Source organism: Daucus carota, chromosome 4 (genome assembly GCF_001625215.2).
Source record: "Daucus carota subsp. sativus chromosome 4, DH1 v3.0, whole genome shotgun sequence".
NCBI lineage: Eukaryota > Viridiplantae > Streptophyta > Magnoliopsida > Apiales > Apiaceae > Daucus > Daucus carota.
In genome coordinates, this window is record NC_030384.2 from 46,936,159 (window position 1) to 46,946,644 (window position 10,486).

The 10,486-nt window shown below is 34.3% G+C and overlaps 2 long non-coding RNA genes and 1 pseudogene across 2 annotated transcripts; 1 reads left to right on the top strand and 2 right to left on the bottom strand.

Annotated features, from left to right (window-relative positions):
- The first annotated feature begins 512 nt into the window (after window positions 1–512).
- Window positions 513–2,559, top strand: LOC135152317 (cytochrome P450 CYP72A219-like; annotated as a pseudogene).
- Window positions 2,560–4,347: 1,788 nt separating this feature from the next.
- Window positions 4,348–6,592, bottom strand: LOC135152067 (uncharacterized). Its single transcript, XR_010291166.1, has 3 exons — window positions 6,543–6,592; window positions 6,350–6,472; window positions 4,348–4,913 (listed from the first exon to the last, which is right to left on the bottom strand). It is a non-coding gene; the product is annotated as an uncharacterized LOC135152067 (long non-coding RNA).
- A 255-nt stretch (window positions 6,593–6,847) lies between these two features.
- On the bottom strand, window positions 6,848–7,494 carry LOC108192450 (uncharacterized). The gene is made up of 3 exons (XR_010291190.1): window positions 7,290–7,494; window positions 7,066–7,212; window positions 6,848–6,935 (listed from the first exon to the last, which is right to left on the bottom strand). It is a non-coding gene; the product is annotated as an uncharacterized LOC108192450 (long non-coding RNA).
- Window positions 7,495–10,486: the final 2,992 nt, after the last annotated feature.

A 10,486-nucleotide genomic window follows, 5' to 3' on the forward strand; every position in this document is an offset into this window, starting at 1 on the left:
AAAATCTTATTTATTTGATTTTAAACATAAAAAAGAATAAAAATTAATTTTAATTACAAAATCTTGTTTTTTGACACAATCGGGGACATATTCTATTTTCAAAACCTTCCCAAATTGATTAAGTTTCGATTTGGTGTTGGACTTTTCCTATTTTGACATTTTATACTAATTGTTTTATTAAATTTCATAATTATTTTCATATTAATAATATTCATAAATAATTATTTTTGTCATCTAATTTATAATTGCAGCTCTCATATGTGTTTGTATTAATTTTCATGTAAGACTAGAAATGTGTTTTATCAAACATCTGTGTGGGACTTAATTTATAATAATGATAAACATAATGTGATGTCACCTACTCTTTAGCCTATAAAATAGATATATTGCTCAATTCTATTGCAATCAGTTGAAGACATTTTATCATGCTCTTCAGACTACATTACTGTTTCCAAGCTTCACAACAAGCTCAAGAAGTCAACCAGACCACTGTGCGCAAGCTATTTGATAAGATGACAAAAGAAGGGTTTGTTGAAGCTCAAAGCAATAGAAGACTTGGTATGATAGGCAAGTATGATGCTTATCAGAACGGATCTGTCAGGAGGGACCATACACCATACTGTTGTAATGACGAAGTAGCATGGAACCCCACAAGCATAGCTCAAGTTCGTCTGGTCAAAAACTGCCTTTAATTTACCAAGTAAAAGATATTTTGCTTTCTGATTTTCTATGTTCTATGACCCAAAATTCTGTAATCTGACTTTTTTAATCATGCAGCCAACAACTTCTAGAGAGATTTTTGCAAAAGTACTGGAAATTGGCAGAACCAATGGAAACCGTGACAATTGCAGTGAGTTTGATGCAATCATGTGTAGCAAGTCGTTATCTCAGAGCAAGCTGTCAAGAAAAGCAAGTGTTGTAACTTGTAAGTTTTTAACCATAGTTGTGTTTTTATATTTAGTTAGTTGTCATCGACCATTAAAGAGATCCAATGTTATAAGATTAATACTCCATGTATACACACACAAAAAGTATCATTTTCTGATTTCAAATTGATTCCTGTATTTCAAATTGATTCCTGTATATCCCCTTCCGATAATTATTTGTATCTACCTTTAGGTCTCATGATAAGAGCTTGTGGTGCAGAATGAGAACGTACCAATAAAATCACATATTGTTGTTTTTTTGGTAGTAGTTATGAAGAGGGAAGGAAGATTTTTCTGCTGCAAAGGGAGCAGTCTACTCTTGTAATCGAAGCTTCCCAATCAATATACATTCCTGGAATGAGGTATATAAAAATTATTAAGACATCCCTCTTTTTTTCTTTTTTCTTTTTTAATTTCTGTTTCTTTTTTGGTGGATTTTACTATTCCCCTCTCCTTCTTTTGATGCTACCAACTCTGTTTATCGTAGGCTTTTGCCAACCAAACGTAATAAGAGGCTGAAGGATATTGCCAAAGAGGTTGCAGTTACCATAAGAAGTATCATTGACAAAAGACTGAGAGAAATTAAAGGGGGAGAAACCAACCAGGGTGACTTACTGGGCATACTGCTAGTGCTGGATAGCAATTTTAAAGAAATCGAACAACATGAAAACAATAAAAGTTTTGGGATGATAATGATTAATGACGTAATCGAAGAGTGCAAGCTGTTCTATTTTGCAGGACAGGAGACAACCTCAAATACACTGGTATGGGCAATGATTTTACTCGGTCAGCATCAAGATTGGCAGAAACGGGCTAGAGAAGAGGTCTTGCAGACGTTTGGGAACAACAAACCAGATCTTGATGGTTTAAATCGCCTCAAAGTTGTAAGTTTGTCTCATACATCTAATATTTTGAAAGGCCAATTATATCAACCTTCTATACATATGCAGCAAGTTTGCACATGGTTAGGTAATGTTTCATGGAATACATTTTTATAGCATATGAAACTCTTGCATTTCCATTATGGCTACAGGTGAATATGATTTTTCTAGAGGCTCTCAGATTGTACCCACCAGTAGCTGCACTTGGTAGAAGTATAAATGAGAAGACTAATTAGGAGATACTACTTTTCCAGCGGGAGTAATTCTCCAAGTACCTGTGATCTTGTTGCATCACGACGTTCAATTATGGGGTGATGAAGCTAAGAAATTCAACCCAGGACGATTTTCTGAAGGTGTAGGAAAGGTAACAAAGGGAAAAGCGTCGTATCTACCCTTTGGTTGGGGACCTCGGATTTGTATAGGCCAGAACTTTGCCATGTTACAAGCTAAAATGGCAATGGCCATGATTCTACAACGATTCTCCTTTGTGCTTTCCCCGTCTTATGCTCATGCTCCACACACCATTATAACACTTCAGCCTCAGCATGGTGCACATTTGATCGTACAGTCTTTTCAGTTCTAGATTTCAAGGCTGGGGTCTCACAATAATGTCTCAGACTATCAGGTGGCTCTTTCAAATCCGCTAAGAAATGTCAGGTGGAAACCGTGACAATTGCAGTGAGTTTGATGCAATTATGTGTAGCAAGTCGTCATCTCAGAGCAAGCTGTCAAGAAAAGCAAGCGTTGTAAGCTTTCAACCATGGTTGTGTTTTTATATTTAGTTAATTGTCATCAGCCATTAAAGAGATCCAATGTTATAAGATTAATACTCCATGTATATATACACACACAAAAAGTATCATTTTCTAATTTCAAATTTGTTCCTGACAATGAGGGGGGGAATTTTTTTTTGGCCTAAACCATTACTGCTGCTCTTAGACAACACGTCAACACCAGCTTAGGAACAAAATGGCCTGGGAACAAAAATGACCTGGATAACAGAACTCAAAAACAAAAGTGCAGTAGCAAACTCTGAAAAAGTTCTTAGACAACACGTCAACACCAGCTTGGGAACAAAATGGCCTGGGAACAATAAAAATGGCCTGGATAACAGAACTCAAAAACGAGAGTGCAGTAGCAAACTCTCAAAAACAGAAATGCAGTAGGCATGACTTGAAACTAAACCAACTCTGAAACATACTCATGCTTCAACCGTTGGGGCAAAGCTGGGACTTAGGTCTCAGGATAAGAGCTTTAGGTGCAGAATGGGAACGTACCAATAAAATCACATATTGTTGTTTTTTTATTACAGCACTGACCAATCAACCTTATATCTGGAACAAAAGTAGTCTTAAATAACTCTTTTGTAAGAGACTTAATTTTCCATTTTTTTGGTGACAGGTGGTCTTGAGGATCGTATCCTTCAGTACACTAAGCTCAAGAAGGCTCAAGTTGCCCGAAAAGAATTCCACTTATTCCTATCTCATCTCATGAGACAGAAAGACTTGTCTACTGCATGCATGAATCAGCTTTCTTCTTTTCTTTGTTTGATGGTATTTTCACGTAGTATACATTCTCTCCCATTTCATAAAACATTTCTATGAAGCATGTTTGAGCACGTGTACATGTTACCTCAAGGTGTTAGGAGGAGGGCTTACCAGGATCATATTCTAACAATATTGTCACAGTTGGACAGTGGGAATGACGGGGCCTTCTTAAAGCCAACAAACAAAAAATGAGAAATACAGATATATTACGGAAGCATATGATCACGAAACTTGCAAAAACGGGAGGAAGAAGTGGAAAGGTAAAATTAAGTGTAATTTTGAATTTACGGGCTCATATTCAAGAATGAAAGCACATTTGGCGAAGAAGAAAGGAATCACGCACATGGACAGTATGGAAGGCTGCTACTGCAAATATGTGGTGTACTTGAGTAGTTGTGGTGTACACGAATAATATAGGTAATCACATACTAAATGTAATGGGTCTTTTCTTGAAGCTAGAATTGTCTTGGTATAGATTTGTAGTATCATTTTGTGGATTCACTTATGTTCTTTCTGGAACAGCTGCTCATGGGGTTCACCATGCAGTTGTTCTAGAAGGATGGTTTGGGGCACAGTGGTGAAATAGTCATAGTCATGTAAAACAGTGCTTATGTTAGAAGTGCTATTTTTACATAATTTGTGATTATGTACGACATGCAGATTCATTGAGATAGTTGTGTTCCTTGTTACAGTACCTGTTTCAGAAGGAATCATATTTTTCCTTTTTTGATAAGTACAAATTTTAAATCTCAATAAAGAAACAATCATGGATGAGAGGGGCATACCCCGATTAAAATGCAAATTTTAGCTGCATTTGAAAATCAACCACTAACAGTTCGCAAATCAGTACAAAAGAGTAAACTATTCTCTTAATGTTTACAAAAGAGTACAAAAGATATATTATATCGATTCCAAGGGAGCATTACAAAGTAGGCAACTTGGACAAGTATTCATACCAAATGAGATCATTCTATCCCTCATTAACAGCTTGTTTTTAACTGCCAACCAGAAGATAAAAGAGCATTTCGCCATAGGACATAATTTCAAACAACATTATCCCATGGTTAGTAGCTGCTGTGCTGTGAAAGGATTGCCAAATAGTTGAAAGAGAAATGTGTTTTGACATGGAGAATTAAAATATCAAGTCTCAACAATAAATCGTGTATGCATGCAATCACTGGAAATTGATATGGTGGATGGAGTGAAGAAAAGGTGGAAGAGCCAACAGTTGCAATGCAATTTGATACATAAAAATATCACTTTCAACATTATGAAAGTAATGCCACTATGCCAACTAAGAAGGTTGCTCCTACAGGAGTATGACTATTGACTAGTATAGATATTAACATGCCATCAATGGTAAATCTGTTCAAAGAATCCATGTTACATGTTAGTCAATCTGGGATGACTCAAAAAGGGCACCACAAAAACATGTTAGTCAATTTGGGATGACTCAAAAAGGGCACCACAAATCTTCTGCCCTCATGCCAGTAGTATGTTGTTTCCTTCCATAGTATGTCCAAAATTCCATGTCGCAATGACGAAGAAAGTGCCAAGTGCTGCAATGTAAGCAGCAGCAAAGTCACACATATGAAATGGAAGCAAGAGTAGACTAAATATCATGTGATCTTGAACTTGTTAGTTTTAACTTTTATTCATCTAAATGGAGTAATAATTCTTTTAAAAAAAATGAAGTGATAAATAAGATTCCATCATGTGCCACAATAGAATAGTATCTCTCAAAACCGAAAACCAGTGAACCCTAGTAACCAAATAAGAATTTTTTCATAAACATTCATTTTATTTAGAGAAGGTTCCAAGGCTTTACAGGAAAACATAACTGGAAGCCATCAAACACTTTAACAGGGCTATCTCAATCAAGGGCATGCATTAAAGAAAATCTTTAACAGGTCTATTGAAATGTTTGTTATAAATTTTCAAGGGAAGTTGCATGAGTTGTAAGTTACTTTTCTTTTTCTGGGAGCAGATACTGGAACCAAACTAGTCATTGTTTGCTGTAGGCTGTAGCAGATTGAAGACTTGGCTTCTCTCTATTTCTATCTACTTAAAATATACATGATTTAATCACATAGTTTTTTTTAAAAAGGCTTAATTATTTTGAACAGTATAGGCTTAAATCTCTGCTGTTCTCTGCAGATGAAACTATAAGGCTGCAGATTATCGTAGAAACTGGTTACAGCCTTATAGTTTATAATTAGAGAACAAAATGGTAGAAACTGGTTAAATTGCTTGTTAGGAAACAAAATCGTTGTAATGTATATCCAGCTTTTAGCTTTAATAAGAATTCTTGAAATTAAAGTTTCATTTTTGATTATTCATCACATGCAGACTAGCTTAAGTTTCCATGTAAAGAAAAGCTAAGTTTACACTCTAATCTTTGAGAAATTTGTCTTGGATAATCTCTTTAAAAAGTAATGTTATATTCTGTTTCATATTTATTCAAGAATGATAATTTACAATTTCTTTAAGGGCAATTGATATAAGTGTCTGTAACATGCGTAAATAAGATATCTAATTATAAACTATAGGCTGTAACCACTTAAACTATAAGGCTGCAGATTATCGTAGAAACTGGAGTAAACTATATTTATTCAGACTTGTTTGCACACTTGTTTACTAACTGTACTCTGGCTTTAGTTGTAGACAAGTATGCTTTGTACTGCTAGTTTGCTAGATATAGTTAATAGTTTAAATACCATTTTTCTTGTTGCCACTGTTTTGATAATGGTTTCCTGCAGAACTACTAGTATGTTAATATTTCTAGAAATAAAAATGCTGTTAATTGCCGGTTTCTGTCTCATAATTTGCACTGAGCCTATTTATATTTTTTAATTGACAAATTGATAACAACTTACCACCAAACAATGCTAGTAATGTAGCAAATAAGAGAAGATTGCTGCAGAATTATATGCATCAGCAGCAAATGGGGATAACGGAAAAGAAGAATGACATGAGTTGTGACGATCTTACAAACCTAATGTCCTCCCGCCATCAGAAGTCGACAGCAACCAGTGTGACATCAATGATAAGCTTATGACCAGAAGCACCTTTAGGTCCTTTAATATCTTTTGTCCCACGACCACTTTTAGTCTCATACCTGCATTGGCACACCTTATCTGAACAAAAGCACTAAACAAGAAACCAAGAAATTGCAATATATAACATACCCCAAGGACACCGGAACCTTCAACCTTCTCTCCCCACGAACAAACATGCCTAACGAAATTTAGCAAAAAAGACATGCCTAATGAATACAAGTGGCTTATTAAAGCAACAGCAAATAAAACACTAAGACATAAAATTCAAGTCATTACCGCAGATTCCCAAATCCAATGCACGAATCACTTCTCCTCTACCTGCAAACAAAATACAGAAAAAATTGCACATCAAAAAGAATTCTCATCAAACTTAGGTATCTTAAAGAAACAGGAAAAAATTGCACAGCAACAAAAACTAAAGTCAAACTTACCCACGCGAAATTGAACCGGGTCTCCAAGAGTATTAGTATCAAGGAGCAACTTGCTATCCTTCGACCGCGTCACAGTGTAGTGGACACTAACCTAGAAAAGCATTCATTATAAATTAAATGTTACTAGCCATAACCACCAATCATTATTGCATAGATTTAAAATTATTATATGAATTCCAAAAATACATTACAAATAACTATCAAGTATATTTGAAGTTCACCGTGTCCATCAAAGTAGCTGCACGGTATCTTGTTCTTCCCTTCTTCAGATCTTCAACCGTGCATCCAAAGAGCTTGTATTTCAACAGTGGAACGGACTTTTTAATTCTTTTTGTAGGTTCCCTACGGTCTCCATCCAAGTTACATGGCTGTAACATATAAATGAACTATGTTAGCAAAATCATATTTTTGTTTTATAATAACACGAAATGAAAAACGAAACTACCTCAGGGAACCGAGTCAAGAGATCAAAATGCTTATGCACACCACGAATGAGCTCGAGTACATACTTATCGCAAATGCAAGGGATGTTCGTTTTCCGAAAGATGCGCGCACCAAGTTTGATATCCTTTACTCCAAGCTTGAATTCTGGCTTCTTTTCAGCCTCAAGTTCAGGGAGATTATCCAGCAAAAAGTTTTGCAACTTTGCACTCACACGGCCTATAAATTCAAATTTTAAAATCAATAACATATGCAACAAAATGTTCTAAATACTTAATTGAAAGATGTTCCTTAGTCTAGGATTGTCTGCATTTTTTCCCGTGGCATACGTGGAATGGTATGTATACACTAATCTATCTTCGTCATACGAGTGAAACGATTTGTTCAGGTGTTTATCATGTATTTCAAATGCAGCCCATCAAATTTGTTACATATTATTATGCCTAAATGATTGTGTCATGCAAAGTAGCTTATACTAATGGATAGTGTACTGAAAACTCTTACAATGGCAGATGACATGTGGTTAGATGCAATGTACCTTGCATAAAGCCATTTTATATTTCATCTTTAACAATTCCACTTAATTATCCTATTATTTCGCTCTTAATTTGGTTGTTAAATAATATAATACAGCCTCTCGAATATAAGTAGTTCCATGAAGGTATGTTTTTGCTTATTTATACCAACTAAAGAAACCCATTAACAGAGTCTATATTCGTATCTACTAATACATTATACATGGACCTGCTCCTTAATATCCAAATTTTGAAAGCTTAATGTTCTAACATCTGATATATATACTATGCACTCAAGTAGTTATACCAATCCCATGTTCCTAAAGTTACACTTGTATGTAGTTACTGGTAATTCCAGATCAAAAAAGTCATTTCTAATCACTAAGGTGTACTAAACAGTCTGTGAAAGGCATCACCCATTTGTTAAAGAATACCACTAAAAAAAATTGATGGTCCATGACATTATTGCACTGTTTACTTGTATCTCTATATCGCAGTACCTAAATGCTACTGTTAATTACACTATCCTATGTTCCAACATGAACATCAGTACATGACAGCTTCCAATGTTGTAGAAGCATTAATTTCTAACACTACTCATACTTCATCACTCCTATATTATGAACCTGCCCGCCAATTTAAAAAATACCTTTTACAAGATCACTGCAGATATTGTTTGAAATAGCACTAGGGATTTAAAAAAATTGATTAGTCCATGACATTATTGCACTGTTTACTTGTATCTATATTATTATGAATTAATTTAACAAATAATCACATAACTTATCATACAGAGAGAACTAAAATTTTGTCACATTAATTAAACATAGATTCAACATTTCAATAATTATTAATTACTTGAAAAGTGCTATTATTCAGATAATTAGCAAAAAAAAAATTAAAAAATAAATATACACAATAAAGAGGCGGGTGTTTTAAAAATTACCTTTAGAGATAGCTTTTACTTGCTTTGGAGCTTCGGAGGATTCGAACTTGTAAAAACCAGCAAGATCGACAATCTTTCGGAAACGCGGGCGATCATCCACATGTTTAGCCATGTCATTTTCTTCCATTTTAAAAATGCCGTAACATTGAAAAAGAGAAAAGGATGATTCGTTGATGTACAGCACGTACAGAGACATTATTGCAGTTACTGGTTTGAAATGGAGGAGTAAAAGCTTGTGCTTGACAAACCCTCGTCTTAATGAAGCTTCTAGATTCTTTGCGTTGTACGATGTCGTTCTGCTTCTTTTTCCTTTATTGTTTTAGTGTAATGAACAACACAGAGACCGATATACAGGTTGACTAAAGAATATTCTTTTTCTTTGACTTGGGCATGGGCCTACTTAGATTCACCTTCTTTTGCTTAATAATATTATATGAATATCAAATATTCTACGTTTAGTTTTAAATTTTAATCCATCATTTTTTATTTATTGTACAAATTTATGTAATTCTTAATTTGGATCTCTAAGAAAATACTATAAACCCAATAAGATTATACTAATAAAGCAATTACACAACTAAACATAACAAGAAACATATATTATAAATAAAATTATAAATATGTAAAAAAATATTCAACTACAATGAAACATTGCTGTTTTTTGTAATTTTAGTCGATCTTTTAATTATATTTGATCAACTTCTTGAAAATTATACATAGATTTCACATCACCTTATAGTATACTAATAAATATTTTCAACTCATAAAAATATGAAACAATAATAATGATTAGGATTCGTTACCAAAAGCAAAGCAGTTTGCGCAAACAATTGTTAGAGTATTGGTGAATCGCACTTGATGACTTGTGTAAGCACAAGTTTTGAGTAATAGTTTTAATCAGATGCATGCATTCTGGTTCCACCTGTTGTGGGACAAGATGACATTCCATGGACCGATATTACTGCTAAAGTAATAGTTTATATCTTAGTGATTTGGCATTTTATTAGGAGATCACATGACCTCACAATTTCGTCTTGTCTTGTTTGGCAAGCACTCATATTATAATTAAGACCGTTTGCTACAGCTTGGCAATATTCAAGTAGATCCTCTCTTTGTTTACTGTGCAATCAAAATAATGAATCAGCTTGTTCATCATGGTCCCTTGTTATTAACTAGTTGACTGCTCCTCATAAGTCATAACTGCACGAATGTCATCAAGGTACATATCGGGTATGTTGAATGAGTCCTTCAAGTAGTTTATCCTGTGTAAAATGACTGAATATACATATATTACTGTCTCCCAACCACCAAAGTATTGTATAATTTTAATTTTAGATTCTGATATAGCAACTAAGATTTTACATTATTGTATTTTAGCTTAAGCAAGCTGCAGATACAGTTAATAAACTTGATCTGTAGTTATAGGTGGGGATGATTCGAATACAAATGCTTGCATTCTTGCTGAGTATGTTAGGTAAACAATGTTTATGAAATATGTTCTTTATCTCAAATAATCTAGTTGTAGGACGACTAATAATTGATCTTAAAACTCTGGTGATCGGGTGACCTAAGACAATTGATGGTGACTTGAAGTGCATGCAACCAAGGTGATTAACTTACTTTCTCTAAGACAGGCCTATGTCACTCATACTGGTTAGGATCTTGTCCGATACCAGTAGTCAGTAGAAGACCTTCCTATATCTTCAAGTAACTGTTACGTAAGAGTTGTATTAATCAAAA